The sequence below is a fragment of the Triturus cristatus genome, chromosome 10, assembly GCF_964204655.1.
Source record: "Triturus cristatus chromosome 10, aTriCri1.1, whole genome shotgun sequence".
In the NCBI taxonomy this organism is placed as follows: domain Eukaryota; kingdom Metazoa; phylum Chordata; class Amphibia; order Caudata; family Salamandridae; genus Triturus; species Triturus cristatus.
Window position 1 is genome coordinate 968,909,379 of NC_140593.1, and position 20,221 is coordinate 968,929,599.

Sequence of the window (20,221 nt, forward strand, 5' to 3'; positions counted from 1 at the left end):
ACTTTGAAAATCTCATATACAAAATGTCTCTCCGAGCCAGCGCATGCGCTGGGCTCAGCGAGATCTAAAAACATGAATTTGAAAACAGAAAGATAGGCAGGCAAGATGCACCTCGCCTATGGCCTACTTACTGTCTGCTTCTTTGCATGCATGTGTACTACATGGACACATAGCTGTAGAGGCGCAACTGGAGCCAAATTACGGGGGGAGGCAGGGGTTAATTAAAAATTTTTGTGGGGGGGGTCGGGGGTAATTCTTCCAGCAATAGGCAGAGTGTGATACAGGGGCTCTATGAAGGGGTGAAAAAACAACAAAGCCTCGTTAGCAAGTAAATGGTCATTTAAAGGCCTGTGAAGTACTCCGGTGCGGCTGCACTAAGATGGACGCCAGACCAGCCAGCATACAGCAGATCAAAAACTGTCTGTGTGTGTGTCCAGGAAGCTGTCTCAGTCCTGGCTCACACACACGAGGGGGAGGATGGGGGCTGAAGCCCTTTGAGCCCTATGGGCGTTGCGCGCCTGCGCAGCTGTATGTTCTGGGCATGCATCACGCTATTCCATTAGGAGAAAACTCCAAGAGACTTTGGTACAAGTTAGGCAGCTGCAAGGTTGACTAGTCAAGGAAAAAGCTCAGTGGCGTAGCTAGGCCTGGGCGGCCCCTGCGTTTTCCGCCCGTGAAGGCCTAATCTAAGAAGGAGGGGGGGAATCATGCACCCGCGACAGCTGCAGGTAAGGTGGGTGGGGGCTGCCGATTCTTGTGGTCGCGACGGCCGCAGGTAAGGGGAATGGGGGCTGCTGACGATTCTTGCAGTCGTGACGGCCGCAGGTAAGAGGGGAGAGGGGGGAGGGGGCGGCCACAGCCCCAAAAACTCGTGCTGCCTGGGGCAGTACACAGCCCCCCCATCCCCCCCCCCAGCTACGCCACTGAAAGAGCTATAATGATATTGCTATGTCTGCCAAAATAGATTGAACGTTTTATTTAGACCTCAGTACAGAAAAAAATGGAGCGGGTGGATGCAAAGAAGGATGAATCAACTGGTAGAAACAGGGGCATAACTTCCATTGGTGCAGCAGGTGCAGTGGCGCCGGATCACAGGGGCCAGAGGGGCACGCTGAACCATGATTATTGCTGTATTTTATATTTCAAATAGCAGCCACGAGGCGCATTTCCTTCCTTGAGCTAGGGGCCCATGACACAAAGGCCACGATACGATACGAGGTAGAAATGTAGAAAATCATTAGGAGGTGGAGACCAGTGAGAATGAGTGTGAAATTTAGGGACACAAAAAGTGCCTTTTGGATTAGATTGCGAATTCGCAAACATATATTGTCGGAGGAAAGAAGGCGAAGCTACCTAGGGGGCCTTTTAATGAATGATACGTTTTTCGGAAAATGCAAGCTAGTAGGTCAGGTATGCAAACACAGTTCTATACTTGTTCACAAGATGGCGCTTCGCCATTATAAATATTATCGACATTTGGTAGAAAGGATGCATTTTAATTATGCCTGCTTTGCAAAAGAATATTTTAAAAAATAAGTGCTGGAGTCAAATGTTTTTCTTAGAAGCCTGCCACCTGCGCCTCAGAATCACATTGTTACCGAATATAAATGCTATCTAGTTTTGATTCCGACTCTTTGCTTTACCGCCCACACTCTTACAGAATCTTGCTCTGAGTCAAAGTGGGATGTTGAAAAATAAGTCATGATCCCCCAAAAAGAATCTTGGTACCCATCACCGGCAATCACCGGTGCAAATTAAGCACTGCATGCCAATAAAGTCCTGATCCTGATATTTGAAGTAACAGAAACAAAACAGAAGTTGGCTACCAGAGGCCTATAATCTCTGGGTTTTTTCTGAACTGGAGTAATGACCGTGGACGCATCCAAGCTCAGATTCCCAACTCAGAAGTTCTGCGGAACCAGGAACCAGCCAACAGCAAACCACTTAACCGATCTTTACGTGCGTAATTATTTACACCCGCCACCAACCTACCTAAATATGCAATCCTAACATGAATAATACAAGCAAACATCAAAGGCCCAATAGATAATTATTCATTACTACAGAAAAGAAACTTCTCCACAGTTGGAGGAAGAAGCTCTTTAGTCCTGATCCAAGCCCACAACAATCACCTGGTCCAGTCATACCCTCTCAACTTCAGGATACTCATCCCACCCCACTGCAGAAACACCATCACAAAATCTTCACAACAGGACTGGAAAAAGACCTCAGGAGCATCTTGGTTGTATGTCCTGCTACACCACCGACCTCGACACAACAGCAACCTCCCCAAATTGTTCTCCAACTTCAACGCCTAGATCACCGCATGCACAGATAGCTTCGCTCCTATCAAGGCTAACAAAACCATAAGAACCAGACCACAAGCAAAGTGGTACACAGAAGAGTTCAGGCCCACCAATCGCCAGTGCAAGCTACTTGAATACAGATGGAGACAAAGCCAGAACCACACAGACAAGGGTTCCTACAAATCCACCCTCAGATGCTACTATTAACATATCAGAGCCACCAAACTGTCTGCACCCACAGACCACATCAAATACAGCACCAACAGTGACAAGGAAATCTTTGCCATGGTAAAAATCTTCACCTCTCTAGCAACAAGCTCCAGCAGGGTTACCCCTTCTCAGGACCCCTCACCCAGCTGTCCTTACTCTTCATCAAAAAGATCATCAGCATCTATGAAAACCTTGAGCCCCAACTAGACCCTTGCAGCCCTCCTGCCCATCTCTACCAACACACAGAAGACCACCCTGACAAGCTGGACCACCGTCACCACTCAAGAGACTGCAACAACCATGCAGTCCATATCTTCTGGAGCACCCTCGGACCCCTGCTCTAACCACATCTTCATAAAAGGGCTGGCCCACCATCAGCACAGCCTTCATCTCGATCCTGAAAGACGTAATCATCTTATTTATTTTATTTATTTAGAGTTTTAGAGAGCGCGAACGTGAACCCGTAAGGGTATCAGAGCGCTTTACAGGGATAAAACGTTGTATACAAGTTTGAAATAGACAGTAACATAGGTAGGGATAAATGGAAGTGAATACACTTGGGGAATAAATGGATATATACAATATTCAGAGCAGCGAACATGTGAGCACTATGCAGAGATATCCAGCTTTTACATTTGTGGGAGTAACAGGTCAATATAAAAACAAAGAGCAACAAAAACAATCAAGAATATAGCAGAAAACGGCAGGCCCAGACCCGGCAAGATGGCCGCCGTGAGGTTGTGGTGAGAAGACGCTCCAGCTCTCTCCCCCCCGATACACCTAATGGCCAGTGGATGAAGATTGTATAATCTAACCTATACCTAACCTATGGATTTCGTTGTTTGGATACAAGCAGGACTAACCAGCCTTAGGTCAAAATATCCCAAGTCTAAAACTCAGCTCGTGCAGTTTGCTCTAAGACTAAGTGACTGGGAAACTTCGGTGCGGGCCCTATTGACGAGAATGCCAGCGCGATTGGTAAAAGCCCTTAAAGATAAAGAGAAAACAAATCCTTCAAACTTCGATTCAGCGAAGATTCAGCGAGAAGATGAGAAATGCAGTGGCGATCCACCCTCGGGAGTACAGCAGCGAGGGTCAGGTGCAATACGGAAAACGATATTACCCCAAAGGATGAAGAAAAATGAAAAGGTGTACAAACCTCGGGCAACGGAGAAAACGGAGTGTGCCGAGGAGCAGCGGAAAACGGATTCAACGGGGTCAAATAGCCTCGATCAAACCCGCTCCAGACGAGTCCCGGAGGATTTCAAAGATACGTCTGCAAGTGAAGCCCAGGGTGAGAACAAGGGGAAAGACGCAACATTGAGGCAGTCTACCTTGACGGAAGCCTTCACAGCCAGGAAAAGCCCTCTTCTGCAGCCTGAGTCAGACACCGAGCAAAGCGAGCGAACCGTGACTACGAGCGTCCTCGAGGACGCACCGGAGGCGTCCGTTGCTAAGCAACCACACACTTCGACGGCAGCACTCGCCGGCAGCTACGGAGACGGCGGAGAAGGCAATGCAGGCACTACAGAACCTAAGGTAATACAATCTATATCCCCCAATGACTGTCAGGAGGAAGCAACAAGGGGGCTTAAAAACAACTTGATGCCGGATTCTAGTAAGCGTTTATCTGTATCTGTACCTGGGTTATCTGGAAGTATGGACATGTTAGAGGCACTTACACAATTGGAAGCTGAAATGAGCGGGAAAAGGGGCAAGGAAGGAAGGGGCAAGGAAGCAAATAATGACTGTATCCCAACAGGAAAAGACCCTATGTTGGTTATTGATGTTAAAAATATGGGCCCAGAGAAAAAAGAGGGAGCCTCAGCCGATGGCGAATGTTTCTTTTCGCTGAATGAGGACACAGACATCTCCCAGTCAACCGATGACACATCAGAAGAGGGGGAATCGGACGAAGAAATAAGTTCTGATTCAAACTTCTCTATGAAAGAGGCTACACAGAAAAAGAGAAAGGCAAGGGGTAAGAGGTACGGCGGCAAATTGGAATCACCTACAGTAGAGGGGAAGAAGTTGGACTGGGATTATTCCGCAACGTCACAGTCTTATGCGGAGGAGGGCAAGACCCTAGATAGTACTCCCATTCCTGCACAGTTCCTTGCCCCTTTTGACACGATTTGTGCTACACTTAAACAGATGCAAGGGGAGGCAAGATCGGAAAGTCGGAGGGCCAGGCAAGCCACAAAGAAAATCCACAATACCCTTAAGAAGGTCAATAAACTCTATGAAGGGCTTGCCCAGCGAGTGACTGAGGTAGAGGAGCGGACTGGAAAAATAGAGGATGACCTTGGGAGTCTGCAGGATTTCAAACAGGAACAAGAAAAACTGTCTAGCGATTTGCAATGGAAACTGGAAGACTTCGAAAACCGTCAGAGGCGGAATAACATTCGCATTTTGGGGGTGGCAGAAGGGAAAGAGGGAGACAACATTATGCAGTTCGTGGTTAATTTGTTTAGGGGAGCTTTCCCTGAATCACAGTGGGAATGGGAAAGAGAGATCCAACGTGCCCACAGATTCCCCTTCACGGTTAGGAAAAACCAAGGGACCAAGAGCCAGGCAGGTCTACCCCCACTTCCAAGAGCCATTTTGGTATATGTGGGGAACTTCTTGCTCAGGGAGGAAATTATAAATAAGGCTAGACCTGACAAGAGAAGAACATTTGAGGGAACCACATTCTTTACTAGACCGGATTTTTGCCATGTAACGGTAGAAAGAAGATGGAAACTCAGACAGCTCATCAAACCGTTCCAGGCTCTAGGGTCCGAGGCATTCCTCTTATTTCCGGCAAGACTAAAGGTGGTCTTTAGGGGCAGAACGAGTGTTTTTTTCTCTGAGATTAAGGCCCAACAGTTTTTAGAGGAAATTAAATCGCAGAAAGGGGGCTGAGAATTGTAAGATAAAAATGTCAAATGTTAAGTACTAAAGCCCCGAAAGTTATTAAAAAAACACATAGGTGGGGTTTAGGATGAAATAGGATAAAATAGGGGTTAGGTGTCGGGGGGCGAGTGAGGAGCGGTCGCCGCAAGCTAGAGCGGCTGCACATAGGTCTCTGGACCTATTTGCCAGTAAGTGTAGGGAGGGGGGGAGGGGGGTGGTGGACAGAGGACAGAGGGTGGGGAGGGGGGGGAGGGTGGAGGACGGAGGTAAAAAGAGGGGAAAAAATGAAAAAAAAGGGGAGGTAGTGGTTAAGAAGCAACACAGGAGAGCACAATGTTTCACGCACGGAACTCATAGAGCACAACATAGATTAGTTATAAGGTGGAGTTTAAATGATAATCAAAATCAGCAAAATCATAAGATATGCTTTACAAGTCACAACAGAACATTAGATAGAATAAGGTATGCAATGCTGGGTCGAACCTATGATGGGTCCTAATGAGTTGTAGGATTGCTACCATTAATATCTGTGGTCTCAATGATTCAGGGAAGAGGATTAGGGCGGCGGCATTACTTAGGACACTTAAGCTGGACTTGGTTTGTCTTCAAGAAACTCATGTCGAAGCATCCAAGAGTTATCTATTGGATCACCTAGGTTTTGCGGTATTAGCAAACACAAAACAAGGGACTAAGCATAGGGGGGTGGCGATACTAGGAAGATCCACTGATGTGGAGGTGATAAAGAAAAAGGAAGATCAATGGGGGAGGTGGGTAATCGTTGAAATAAAATTTAAAGGGGAAAAATGCACTATAGTCTCTGTGTATGGCTCAACAGAGGATGATCCCGAACTCTTTCAATTTCTGGACATTGAGTTGGCTTTATGGCCCGAACCAATTATATGCTGTGGTGATTTTAATATCCATGATCCCAGTAGTTCATTTTTATATCCAGGAGGGACATACGCAGGGAGAAAAAAGAGAACTCATAAGGCACTCATGGATATGGTGTCAAACAACTCATTAAGGGATCCATGGATTAAGCTAAACTTAGGTAGTGATGGTAGTACTTATTACTCAGCCCCTCACAAGGTTCTGGTCAGATTAGATTATTTCTTGATTTCATCTTCCCTGATGTCAGAGGCACAGATAGAAAAGCAGCCACGTATTATCTCGGATCATAATCCATTGATACTGACGATTAGAGTAGGCCAGGCAATGCGAAAGGATACGCAATGGACATTTGACAGAGCCCTGCTGAGGGATGAGGGATATAGGGTTTACATGTCTAATTGGATTAAGGAGTATTGGGAAATCAATAAAGGCACGGCTCCATCACGAATAGTATGGGATGCCTTTAAGGCCGGAGTAAGGGGCGAGACGATGAGCTATGTGTTTTCATCACAAAAAAAGACACGGCTGGAAATTAGGGAGGTTTACCAAAAGATACTAAGAGTAGAGGAGGAATTGGTTAGGGATATAAGAGATAAGGTATCAATAGAAGCACACTTATTAAAACTAGCCGTTCTCAGAGCAGAGGCGACAGAATGTACTTCAAAAAAAGCAGTAGAGAACTATCTAACTAAAAGGGAAGCTGCTTACGAGTTAAGTGATAAGGTAGGCCATCTATTAGCAGTACGCACGAGACAGAAATTAGCAGCATCAGATATTCAGGAGATTAGGGATAGGAATGGAACTAGCGTCACTGCATCAATCGGGGTGAGGGAAGTGTTTAGAGAATTCTACGAAGAGCTATACACGAGAGGCAGGGGAGCGTCTATAAGGGAGATTCAAAATTATCTTAGTAAGATTATTCCTCCGGTCTTATCTATGGAAGAAAAGGACAGACTGGATTCTCCCTTTAGCTGGGAGGAATTCTATACGGCACTAAATACATTGCCATCAGGCAAAGCAGCCGGTCCTGACCAGCTCCCGGTCGAGTTTTATAAAGTATTTTACGAAATTCTTGGAATAGACATGTTTCAGGTTATGTTGGAAGCACAGACAGGGGATATGATCCCCGAATCATGGGGGGAAGCAGACATTATCGTTATTTTAAAAAAAGGAAAGAACTTGCTGCTCCCAGGATCATATAGGCCTATCACATTGATGAACGCTGACACGAAAGTCTATTCTAAGATATTAGCAATAAGATTGGCAGAAGTAATAGAGGGTTTAGTAAGCCATACTCAGCACGGGTTTATTCCCGGTAAAGGGACCACACAACATATTAGACAGGTAATTACAGCTTTTGATGCGGCGGCTGGCCTCGGGGACCCTATGGCGGCGCTCTTCTTAGATGCTGAGAAGGCGTTCGATAGGGTCTCCTGGGAATATCTATGGCAAATACTTAAGTGGAATGGTTTCGGGAATAGCTTTACGACCGCAATGCAGACCTTGTACAAAAACCCGTCAGGAAGGATAAGAGTCAACAGGGGTAAATCAACAGCAGTTAGTATTGGAAGAGGGACCAGACAGGGGTGTCCATCTTCCCCATTATTATTTGCACTTTATCTGGACCCTTTGATAAGGAATTTAGATAATAACGTAAGGATCCCTCCAATAAGATTGAATGGAAGTATAATGAAGACCCTTGCCTATGCTGATGATGTGGCCATCTTGACCCCCAACCCTAGCATGGCCATAGGAGAAATTGAGGCTGAAGCACAAAGGTTTGGGCAGGTATCGGGGTATAGCCTAAATAGCTCTAAAACACAAATAATATGTAACCAGTATATCGTCTTCAACGATCAAAGAGTCACTGACTCAGCGGTATATCTGGGGGTTGCAATTACAGCAGATTTGGGGTCACTAGTACAGAAGAACTTGGCACCCCTAATGTTAAAAGTTAAGGCGGATTTGGGTCGAATGAATAATTTGCATCTGACTTTAATGGGCTGTATCAATGTCATAAAAATGTTAATACTGCCAAAATTTTTATATTTTTTTAGGACAATTCCGCTATGGCTTGAATTGAAATGGTTTAATGAGCTTGAAAATATGTTAAACAGATTTATCTGGGCCCAGGGAAAGACTCGCAGGGCATACCGCTTCATGTCTCTGCCTAGAGAGAGAGGAGGCTGGGGAGCCCCTGATTTCAGATTGTATTATTGGGCAGCTGCATTACAATATATGCGTGGGTTAGTAGGCGGGGGCGACCTCGATGACAGAACACGTAATGATTCATCTAGAATATACGCTATAGTGTTGGGACCTGAGGTGGAGAATTCCTTTCTTAAATGTATTGATTTTGCATACTATAAAAGAACCAGGTTCAAGACGGTACAAGCAGCAATTAAGATTTGGAATGCAGTGCGGAAAAAATTTGGCTTGGGCAGATATAATAGATATACCAGACTGTATAAAAATGTCTCCCTCCCAAAGCAGATATTTTGGGACAGTACAATGGCGGTTTGGACGGAGAAGGGGGTGGTCCAGCTTGGAGACCTGAGGAACTCGGAGGTGATGATTCAATTTAAGGATTTAGCAAATACTTTTGGGTTAGACAGAAGGGATTTTTTCAAATTTCTGCAGTTAAGAAGTTTTTTGGGTGATAAACAGGGTGGAAAGAATGGGTTTGAAAAGGTAGATATACTGGAGGAAATAAGGTTAGGGGGGGATTGCTCCATTAGGAGCTTTTATGCGAATCTCCTAGCAGGTAAACCAGACGACTTGGATAAGCAGATGATGAAGTGGGCAGATAAGCTGACAGGGGAGCCCAGTTGGTTTAACGATTCACTGGATCGAGGGCGTACTCTCCTCTGTTCAGCGCCGCTGCAATCGCAGCATTATAAAACTCTTTATTCGTTATATTTTACTCCGGCAAAAATAGCAAAGTGGGGGGGCACCGCCGGCACTACATGCCCAAGGTGTAGTTCCCCTGAGGCAGATCAAATCCATATTTTTGCGGTTTGTCCACAATTACAAACAGTGTTAAAAGATATAGAAAAATTTCTTGATGCCTCCCTGGATATTCAAGTTATCTTAAACCCCCCGGAAATACTGCTAGGAATTGCAACGGATACTAACATTATCCAGAGGGATTTTATTTTTGTTGCAATGGCAGTGTTTAGACTCTGCATAGCCAGGGCCTGGCTGGATAAAAACCCTCCTACAATGCAAGTTTGGCTTTCTAATTTATTGTCCACTTATAATATGGAGAAAAATATATATGCACGGAAAGGTAAAACAGGAAGGAAATTGGGGCTAAGGATATGGGACCCTATAATAAAATGGAAGGAGGGTATTGGTTAAAAGGGTTAAGCCGGAAAAGTCAGGATAATTCTGTTTGTATGTGGCATTGGAATTCTGTATTGATGTTATCTTATTGTATGAAAAATCTTTTTTGTATGAGAATCTAATCTACTATTGGAGATTATGTGATATATTGTGCTAACTGTGTAATGGTGAAACTAATAAATATATTTAAAAAAAAAAAAAAGAATATAGCAGAAAACATAAAGCAAAGCCGCTGTGCGGTGTGTGCAATGAATGAGGTTTATGGGAGAAATTTGCCCATTAGGAAGGTTTTAGCTTCCTTTTTCAATAATGACAGATAAGGTATTATTCTGATGTAAGATGGCAGCGAGTTCCAGATTCTTGGTGCGGCCCCAGAGAAGGCTCAATTGTATGTTTTTTCCTTTCGGAAGCTGGGTGGTTGGATCACAAAGTCTCTGACGGACCTGGAGTTTCTGGCTCCTCCAGAAACCATGATTTTCTGGGTAAGATATGCAGGGGAATTCGAGTGTAGCGCTTTGTGCGTGATACATGCCACTTTGAGTTGGATTCTGGTTTCCAGAGTAAGCGAGTTCAGTGCCTTCAGGTGTGGTGAGAAGTGGTTGAATTGTTTTGAGCCTGTTAAGAGGTTAGCGGTGGCATTGAGGCAAGCTTTTAAGGGAGCCTCAGAGATCTTGGGTAGGTCAGATAGGGTTGAGCATCCGTATTCAGTTCTGGAGATAACTAATTGCTGAACTGCCATTTTTAGGTCCTAAGCATCAAGGAATGGTTTTAGGTTCCTCAGGTAGCTCAGGTGAAATCTGGCCGTTTTGGCCATCGAGTTGATGTGGTCTTGCATATTCAGGTCGCTGTCCAGGGTTATTCCGAGAGATTTGCCTGATTCCATTATGGTCAGTGTGCAGTTTAGTTTTGAGATTGACTTGGTCCATTCCAGAATGTCAGTGGTACTTTTAGGGGGGGGGGGGGATTAGAAGGAACTCAGTTTTTTGTGCATTTAGTGCATTTAGTTCGAGCTGGTTGCTGGTGAGCCATTGTACAGTCAGCTTTAGGGCCTCATTCAAAGAGTTGATCTCCTCTAGGGATGAGATTTTGATGTAGTTCTGAGTATCATCAGCATACATGTGATAGGAGATGTTGGTGATACGTAGTATTTCAGCTAACAGTTCAAGGTGGAGGTTGAAGAGGGTTGGGGAAAGAGTTGAGCTTTGGGGTACTCCGATCATTATCGGGGAATGAGCAGATAGATTACTGTTGACTAAGAATCTCTGGGAGCGGTTTCGGAGGAAGGATCTAAATCATTCGAGAACGGTTCCCCCTAATCCCAACCTGTATTCGAGGCGTTGAAGTAGTTTCTCGTGGTTGACTGTGTCGAATGTCTAAGATAGGTCCAACATAATTAAGAGACATGTTTTGCCTAGGTCGAGGGCTTGAAGAGCGTCATCTACCAAATGGAGAATAGTAGTTGCCATGCTGTGACCAGGCCTGAACCCAGATTGGTATTAGTCTAGCATGTTGAAATTAGTAACGTGATGGCTCAGATGAAGTTGCACTCATTTCTCCAGAACTTTCGCTAGAAGTGGAATATTGGATATTGGTCTGAAACTGTCTAGAATAGCAGGATTCAAAGTGGTTTTTTTAAAGATGGGGATTACTTGACCGGCTTTTAGAGTGTCAGGTATGGACCCTTGTAGTAGAGAAGCGTTGAGTATTGTATTCCAAATGGGAATGATATATTGGTAGGTCGACGCCAAGCAGGTGGAGGGGAGTGGGTCATTAAAGTGGTTATTCGGTTTTAAGAAGGATAGAATTTGCGAGATGGAATGGTTATCATATAACTTGCGGTGGACCAGTGCTCTTGGTATTTGGGTGTTGCCTGGGGGGGATGAGTAGAGAGATGAGTCCCGGCAGGAGGAGGGCGGATGTTGCCAGCGGAATTAGGCTCGTTTCCTAAGGAGTTAATTTTGGCTGTAAAGAAGGAGGAGAACTCCTCACAGGTTATTAGTGATTTTGTTGTTTCTTTGGGGGTTTTAGCCAGTTTGTTTGATTGGTGTTTGACCATTTCAAAGAGTTTACGAGATCTGTTCTTATCGTTTTCGAGTTCCGATCTAAAGAACTCTTTTTTTAGATTTGAGGATGTTCCTGTTGTATGTATTTCTGTTTTTTCAGAGAAGTTTTAGTTGGGAGACTGAGGGGTGCTGTCTCCAGTTTCTGTAAGCTGGAGAGTTCTCCTTCCATTGTTGAGGGACCAGTTGAACAAGGCAGTTTTTTCTTTGATTTGGGATCTTTTTAGCTTCAGACATAGTTGAGTTGTAGTGCTCTGTAAGATCATTAACCTTTGATAGCTTGCTTTGGGGGGAGGGAGAGGGGTTGAGGTCATTCTCACAACATGCAGCCAGCTTCTCGAAGTCTAGGCTCTTTGTGTCTCTGAGCCAGAGTTTCGGTTTCACAGGTTGAGCTGGCCTTATCTTGTGGACGCTAGGCATAAGGAAGGTAATAGCGTGGTGGTCTGATCAGTCGCATTGATCTATTGAGTTAAGCCTGACCACCGATGCCTTAGAAATAATCCAATCCAGCATGGAGCCTTTCATGTAAGTTGGTAATGTGCAGGCTTGAGTAAGTGATTGGTCAGCAAGGTAGTCTTTGAGGGCGTTGACCTGAGGGTCATTGAGGTCGTTCTTGTGCCGGTTAAAGTATCAGAGGAAAATGTCATTGGAGTAGGGGGAAACCTTTGCTGTAATGATTTCCATGAGGTGGTCGATGAATGTGTCGTTCTTACCGGGGGGTGGTAGAAGATTTGCAGTGTGCACAGCTGGGTAGCATCGATACATATGGAGAGTGCGAGATATTCCCAGGAGTCAGTGGGGTCGTCGTGAAGTTCTGTAACAAAGAGGTCTGAGCGCTAGATGCAAGCAATACCTACCCCTTTTTTTATTTGCCTGTCAAGCCTCATGATGTTGTAATTTGGAGGGACTAATAAGTCTAGGTAAGGTGACAATGATTTGTTGAGCCATTATTCAGTTCGGATTGCTACGTCAGTTTTTTGCCTCAGGATGAGTGCGGCGATGTCGGAGGCATGCTTTGATGCTGATCAGCACTTAAGTAGGAGGCCAGAGAGTGGAGGGTCGGGGCTTGTGTTGTGAGTTAGGGAGGATAAGGGTAGTCGCTCTAAGTTGTCGCTGTTTACTCCTCTGTTATGGAGAGTTGATGATCTATTAGAGTTGATTGAGACCGTCTGAATTAAGGGTTCATCTTTCTTGTCAGGAGGAATGGGAGCATCAGGCATTGTCTCATAGGATAAGAGGAGAGCTAGAGTTGTGTCATCTGAGAGGTAGTTGGGATTCTTGCGAGGACGAAGGTGTCTATTGGCCAGCGGCATGGGTTGAAGGAAGGGCTTGGTTAGTGGGGGAAGAACTACATTATGGAAGAGCTTAATTTTCGAGAGAGAGTGTTCAGTGAGGTGAAGGATGCTCTTCAATTTGAGAATAGATTTATGGATGCTCTGAGTTATGCTGGCAGCGTTAAGGTTCAGAGTTTCAAGGTCCCTTAGGGAAGGTTGCACTTGCGGAGAGGGGACCTGTGGGTCAGGACTTGTTCTGATGGCATGATCGCGTAGCCTGGTATAGGAGTTTGACCACCCTGAGGCTAGATTTCTGAGCGGAGGGGTGTGCGAAGGGCTAGTGCGTGCTCATCAGGGTGGTCACAGGACTATTGGGATGGGTATCTGGTGAGCTGTGAGTGACTTGTGTGTTAGTCACTATGAGTGTAGGAGACGAGCGAGGATTGGAAGAGGGGGGTGGGGGCGTTGCCTTATTGTGAGATGATGGAGGTTGGGGGGAGTGGAGGGAAGTTCTCTAACAGATCTAGGGGAGATGCTGCCCTGAGTGTCGTGTGGAGTGGAGGACACATTGGGAGATTCGTGCCAGCCTGACCTTTAGGAGAGAGTGTAGTGGAGTATAGGGAAGTAGCTACAGCTTTGGTAGACATAAACGGGAAGCCCTTACCCTTGGCCTTTGAGCTGTATTGACCGGAGCTACAACAAGAGTCAGATAGAGACAGCAGGCACTGGGGTGTGTAGAGGGATAGGAGTCATGTACTTGCTCTTTGAGGATGGTGAAGAAGTCATTGAATTTATTGAGATCCTTATTTGGCGCTTGGATCAGAACTGTGCCATTTTTATATAAGATAATGGTAAGGTCAACTCTTAGATTTTGAGAGGGCGCGATTGTGAGTTTGGCGCCGTATGAAATGTTTCTGGATTCATGTATGTTAAGTAGGTTTGTTATGGCTGCCCGCCATAATGCTGTTTTTCTTGAGTAGAAAATAAGTTAATTGATAATGGTGCCTTTATTAGCGTTGAAGTACAGGGCGAAGATCAGAGTCTCAGGGTGTCTTCTCAGGAGGGTGTGCTTAAAGGTTTTGGCGGCGGTTCTGGAGAGGTTAGAAGGGTATAAGATGGTGTAAGAGTTACCTCCTGTTGCATTCAGGCAAGAGCCTGTCATATTGGTGAGAAGGAAATCTAGGTAAAGCCTGGATCACAAACTTTAGAAGACTGCAGGAATGGTTCAAGCGTTAGTTCAGAGAGATCCCCGGCCAACTAGGTAGGGGGAAGGCAGGCACTTGCCGTCACAGCTGGCAGCGCTGTAGCAGGCGGTGGGGAGCAGGCCTCAATCCAGGGCTTTGGGAGGATGGGACCCGGCCTCACTCCAGGGCTGAAGGTGAGGGCTGAGGTCCACCCCTGGGACAGAGGACAGTGGTTACAGGCGAAAAACGAGAAGGAGGCTTAGCAGCCAGCGACAGGCAGCAGGCGGTGGGAAAGACAAACTTGCTCCGGGCCGCCGGATTCACGGCAGCATCCAGTGGAGGGCAGCAGGCGGCGGGGAAAGATGCCTTGCTCCAGCCTCGATCCGGAGCTGCAGTAATCAGGGCCGCCCTCAAGAGAGGTGATCAGATAGCAGTGAAAGGCAGAAACTCACCAAGACAGCGAGCCCAGTTCCCAGGCAGCAGGGGCTGAAGACGTCCCGAAGCTGAGCTGCGACCGGGAGAGACGGCCTCGCTCCGGGACTACAGGGATCACCGCAGCAGCCAGTGGGGGGGGGGCAGCAGATGACTCAGAAAGACGGCCTCACTATGGCCGCTTTCCGGGGCTGAAAGATTCAGGGCCCGCCCCCAAGGCAGGCGACCAGGCTGGGGTGAAAGATGGCCTAGCTCTGGCTGTAGGAGTGATGGCCACCCCAAAGGAGTCGAGCAGGCTGAGGTGAGAGACGGCCTTGTTCCAGGGCCGCAGGACTCACCGCAGCAGCCGGCGGCGGGCAGCAGGTGACGGGGAAGGATGGCCTCGCTCCCGGTTGCAGGAATCAGGGCCGTCCTCAAGGCAGGAGACCAGGCTGGGGTGAGAGAGGCAGGGACTCATTTTGGCAGACCTTCACCGGAGATCAGGCATCTGAGCTCCCATGCTGCAGGACTCACAGCAACTACCCAGATGCCTGAAAACACCCCACAGTTCTCCCCCTCCTCATGGAACACTGAGCAGACCCAACGACGTTAGCCAACTCTCAACTATCTCCTTGCTACCCTACTCACCAAAAGTCATGGAAAATATGATAAACAAATGCCTAACCTCCCACCTCACTGACAACCACCTCCTCAACACCACTCAATCCAGAATTCAAGCCCAGCCCGAAGTTTGCAAATGGATAATCTTCAGCAAAGACACCTTGCTCCGGGATGCCATTTAGTGGCCTGCCAAACAAGGACCAATACTTCTCCTAGCAACCCATGCAAAGAAACTTGGAACAGTAATTGACCGACCAACTCACCAGGACCAGCTAAGTAAATGCAGCCTCTGTTTCCTACTTTCACATACTCAAGGTGCTCAAGCAAGTAGATCTTCAAATGGCTCACCACCAACACTTGCATAACCATCACCCAAGCCTACATTACCAGCAAGCTGGATTATGGCAACACACTCTATGACTGGAATCAATAGTCAACTGACCAGAAGATCCATATAAAACTCAGTGGCCAGACTCACCCTCAGTATGAAAGTGTTATACAACAGTGGATCCATGTTCCTCAACAACCATATAAAGTTCAGCAAACCTACCAGGCATGTGTGCTCATCTGGACTCCAACTCGCACACACCGTTGCATAACACCCCTAAACCCCCTTCAAGTCTATAAATGACTCTTCACTGTCAGTCTGTCCCAAAAAAACTGTGCCAGTCTGGGTACTTACAACTAAGACTCAAAGAAGTAGTGTACAAATACTACCAAACACTCTCAAAGAAATCTCAGTGACCCAATTGCTTGATATTTACTCTTTCTTTTAAAACTGAACTGCCTGCAGGGTTGTGTGGTTAATTTTCAAACAATATTCACTGTGACTGCACCAAACACTTTTATATTCACATTGGAAGTCGAAAAGGTAAAAATCATGTTTGTGAATTGCTTACTCTAAAAACAAGCATTGAAAATGCAATAGGTCTCGCCCTCGTTTAAGTTAAAGCAATTCTGTTTGTAATTAGGTGGCTACTTTTTAGCTTCGCTTTTATTAGTGTTTTTCAAGCTTTCATGTACATAACATCTATATGTATGCATATATGTATATGTATGCATGCATACATTTGTATTTATGAGAGGTAGAGAGTAGTAGAGAGAGGTAGAGAGAGAAGTAGAGAGTAGAGTGTGAGTAGTATATAGTGAGCAGTAGAGAGTGAGTAGTAGTGAGTAGTAGAGTCTGAGTAGTAGAGAGAAGTAGAGTGAGTAGTAGAGAGTGAGTAGTAGAGAGTAGTAGAGAGTGAGTAGTAGAGAGTGAGTAGTACAGAGTAGAGAGTAGTAGAGAGTGAGTAGAGAGTAGTAGAGTAGTAGAGAGTAGTAGAGAATGAGTAGTAGAGAGTGAGTAGTAGAGCATAGTAGAGAGTGAGTAGTAGAGAGTGAGTAGTAGAGAGTAATAGAGAGTGAGTAGTAGAGAGTAGGTGGTAGAGAGTGACTAGTAGAGAGTGAGTAGTAGTGAGTAGTAGAGAGTGAGTAGTAGAGAGTAGGTAGTAGAGAGTGAGTAGTAGAGAGTGAGTAGTAGTGAGTAGTAGAGAGTGAGTAGTAGAGAGTAGTAGAGATTGAGTAGTAGAGAGTGAGTAGTAGAGAGTAGTAGTGAGTAGGATTGAGTAGTAGAGAGTGAGTAGTAGAGAGTGAGTAGGGAGTAGAGAGTAGTAGAGAGTAGTAGAAAGTGAGTAGTAGAGAGTAGTAGAGAGTGAGTAGAGAGTAGTAGAGAGTATTAGAGAATGAGTAGTAGAGAGTGAGTAGTAGAGAGGTTTGGCGCCTTATGATGCACTGGGTTCGCATGACAGTGTGTTTTGTGTTAAGTTTGTGCTACTTTCATCCGGTTGTAACCATAGTGTATGCTGATTTGTGATAGTGCCCCTTATCTGGTCGCACTTGGCAAACTTTGTGTCCGTGCTGTGCGCATAAAGGTGAGAGGGCTCTGTGTGGCCGCTCTACAGCGAGCTGTATTAGTACAACAGGTTACAAGCAGTGGCTATCAGATGTTTATTTAAAAACTCCCTCGTGTCAATGTTTTTAGTATTCCGAGGGCGAGCTAAATGCGAAAAATCTCCCATTCCTTATCATTGGGCGACCTCTGCTTTGCTCAAGCTTAGGGCGTGTCTGACTCCAAGTAAACCTGAACAGGAGGCCTCGGGCATTTCCCTCAATGCAACACGCCAAAAAGCAGTCCTACAAGCCGCAGAGAGCGTCTTCGGGACTGGTCTGTTCTAGAAGGGACTAAACGCGCTGCACTTTTTATTTTATTTATTTTTAAAGTTTCATATAGCGCAAGCTTGACCCCTAGGTATCAGAGCGCTTTACATACCCACTGTAAAAAAAACAGAAGGAAATTACATTACATACTAGGCCGGCAGTAAGGAAGCAAACCAGAGATAAAAAAATACAGCATGAAAAATAAATAAACAGTGCATCGAAGGGGGAGAGAACAATAAAAAGAAAAAGGTGATTAACATAGTGCGGTCACCAACTATCCTTGAATGTCAAGAGAGGGAGGAGTCAACTCTGATATTGAAGTCTAGGTTAGTTGACGTTGGTCAGGAAAGTATTTGTTAAGGAGATGGAGTTTCAGGTCCCTTTTGAAACAGGAGAAGGAGGAGGAGGGGTTGTATCTGAGGACTCCAGGGAGAGCGTTCCACATCCTGGGAGCGTTGCCAGAGAACGATCGGTATTGTGTGGTTTTCTTTTTCAGTTTCGGAGGAATAAGAAGCAGTGAGTTGGAGCTTCTCAGTGTTCTGGATTGACCTGTTCTTACCAGTTTGTTGTTCAGGTAGTTGTGGGCCGGAGAGTGAAGGGTTTTGTGTGTGATGCAGGCCAGCTTGTAAATACACCTCCCTTCCATGGTAAGACAATTGAGGGAGTTGAGAGCTGGAGTGATGTGTTCAAATCTTTTTACTCCAGATACGAGTCGAGCGGCCATGTTCAGCACTGCCCTTAGAGAGGCTAGCTGAGTTTTTGGAGTCCCTGTTAGGATGGCGTTCCCGTAGTCGATTTAAGAGAGAACTAGGGATTGGACTACTGTCTTGAGGTCATCATGGGGAAGAAAAGGTTTCAATTTCTTGAGGTGTTTTAGAGAGAAAAGAGCACTTTTTGATGTGGGCCTCCATTGATAAGTTCTTGTCAAGGGTGATGCCTAGAGACTTAACTGAGTCGGATAGGACGAGGGGGCAGTTTAGGGCAACCAGATTCTTGAGCCACTCTTAGATTGGACGATAGTTGCTTTTTGGAGAGAATAGGATTAGTTCTATTTTATCTGGGTTGAGCTTTAAGTGGTTAACGTTGAACCAAGTTTGGATCTCGGTTAGAGTGGCATTGAGGTGTTGGATGTCGCTGGGAGGCTTGATTTTGAAATAGATTTGGGTGTCATCCACTTAAAGGTGATAATTCACTCCAGCTTTTTTCAAGATGATTGTGAGGGGCTCCATGAAGAGATTGAAGAGGGATGGCAAGTGGATCGAGCCTTGTGGGACCCCAAGTGTGACTTTTGTTGGCTTCGAGAGACAGGAGTTGATTTTAATTTGTTGCGCTGGTGCTGCACCGCCGCCATCATAACAGGGGCATGCTTCTGTTCAGTAAGACTTCACAGCATCCCATCAAATAACCGGCGTGGTAATAATGGCATTAAAACACTTCAAATTACTAGTGTATTAGCCACTAAAGTTGCACATTTTATCAACCTCGGAAGGATGCAAGGCTTACCAAACACACACTGCATCGGCTTTGGAAGGATGAAAGGCTCGCCCCACCCATTATCAGTTACCGGTAAGGGCCAATTGTACGCTTCCACTGTATGGAAATATTGACAACACCTCACCAGTGGTAGCAAGCACTATATAATTGCAAACCTTTTCCCTCCACTCTCCATCCCAATCAAAACAACTGACCAACATATCGACCAGCCAAACCACCTCCATATTTCACCATACCAACTCACCATCAATCACTTATGGGTGCTGGAGTAGAGCGCCACTCACTGAAAAAGAGCTTCAACACATTAGCAGGGGTAGCAAGTGCCACACAAACGCAAACCCTTTCCCTCTTCTATCCCTCCACCATCCCTCTCGATCCAAACAACCGACCAACATAATCACGACTCAAATCACTTTAATAGTTCACCGTACCAACCCAACAACAATCCCTTATGAGTTCCGGAGTAGTGTGCCACTCGCCGAAAAAAGTGCCTCACCGCCTCGTCAGGGGTAGTAAGCACTATATCAATGCAAATACAATAGAATACACCACAGTAGAGAGGTGTGGTGCAGCGGCCAGGGCAGCTGACTTCGACCACAGGGTTCACGGTTCGATCCCTGGCTCTGGTGGCAGCTCAGCTCAGCACCATGTGACTCTGGGCAATAGATCACTTCATTTCCACGACGGCCCCCAGCGCCTTGAGACACGTAAGGGTGAGTAGTTTGCGCTTTACAAATATGGATTTCACAGTAGCTACTTCGACAGCTGGCGGTTATTATTAGCATTTGTAACATAACTCGTCTTTTCTGGCAAGCCGCTAAATCTGGGGTGCACAACAAAGGTCCAAGAGAGCTGCAAAGATGCCCCCCTTTCAAGCTAGCCACAACATACATTTACAAACCATGAATGCCAATGAACATCATTTGCATACCCAATTGTTATCTCGGAAGTTGTTGGACATGCCTGCTCTAAAAACACTGAAAACGACATTTCGCTTTCTCTGACAGTCTTAATACTCGGATCATCCACTTTTTCCAGTCAGCTCACCCCCCTCTTCACATTACAATTTCAAGACCACTAAGGAATATGTTGCAGCAGTTTTCCAAAGCTGGTGGCCGGTTGAATGTAAGTACATACGTAGGTAGTAAAAAAAAAAAGCACCTTACTTCAAATAACAAAAGGATAGTACATGGCACCAGTGACTATGCGAGTGAGCAAGAGTTAGAATGCTGATGTTCTCCTGTCTGCAAAGTAAGTGTGAACGCACTCTTGCGAGAGAGAATGCGATGTGGTCTGGAAATCAGCAGAGCAAGAAAAAGCAAAACTAATCT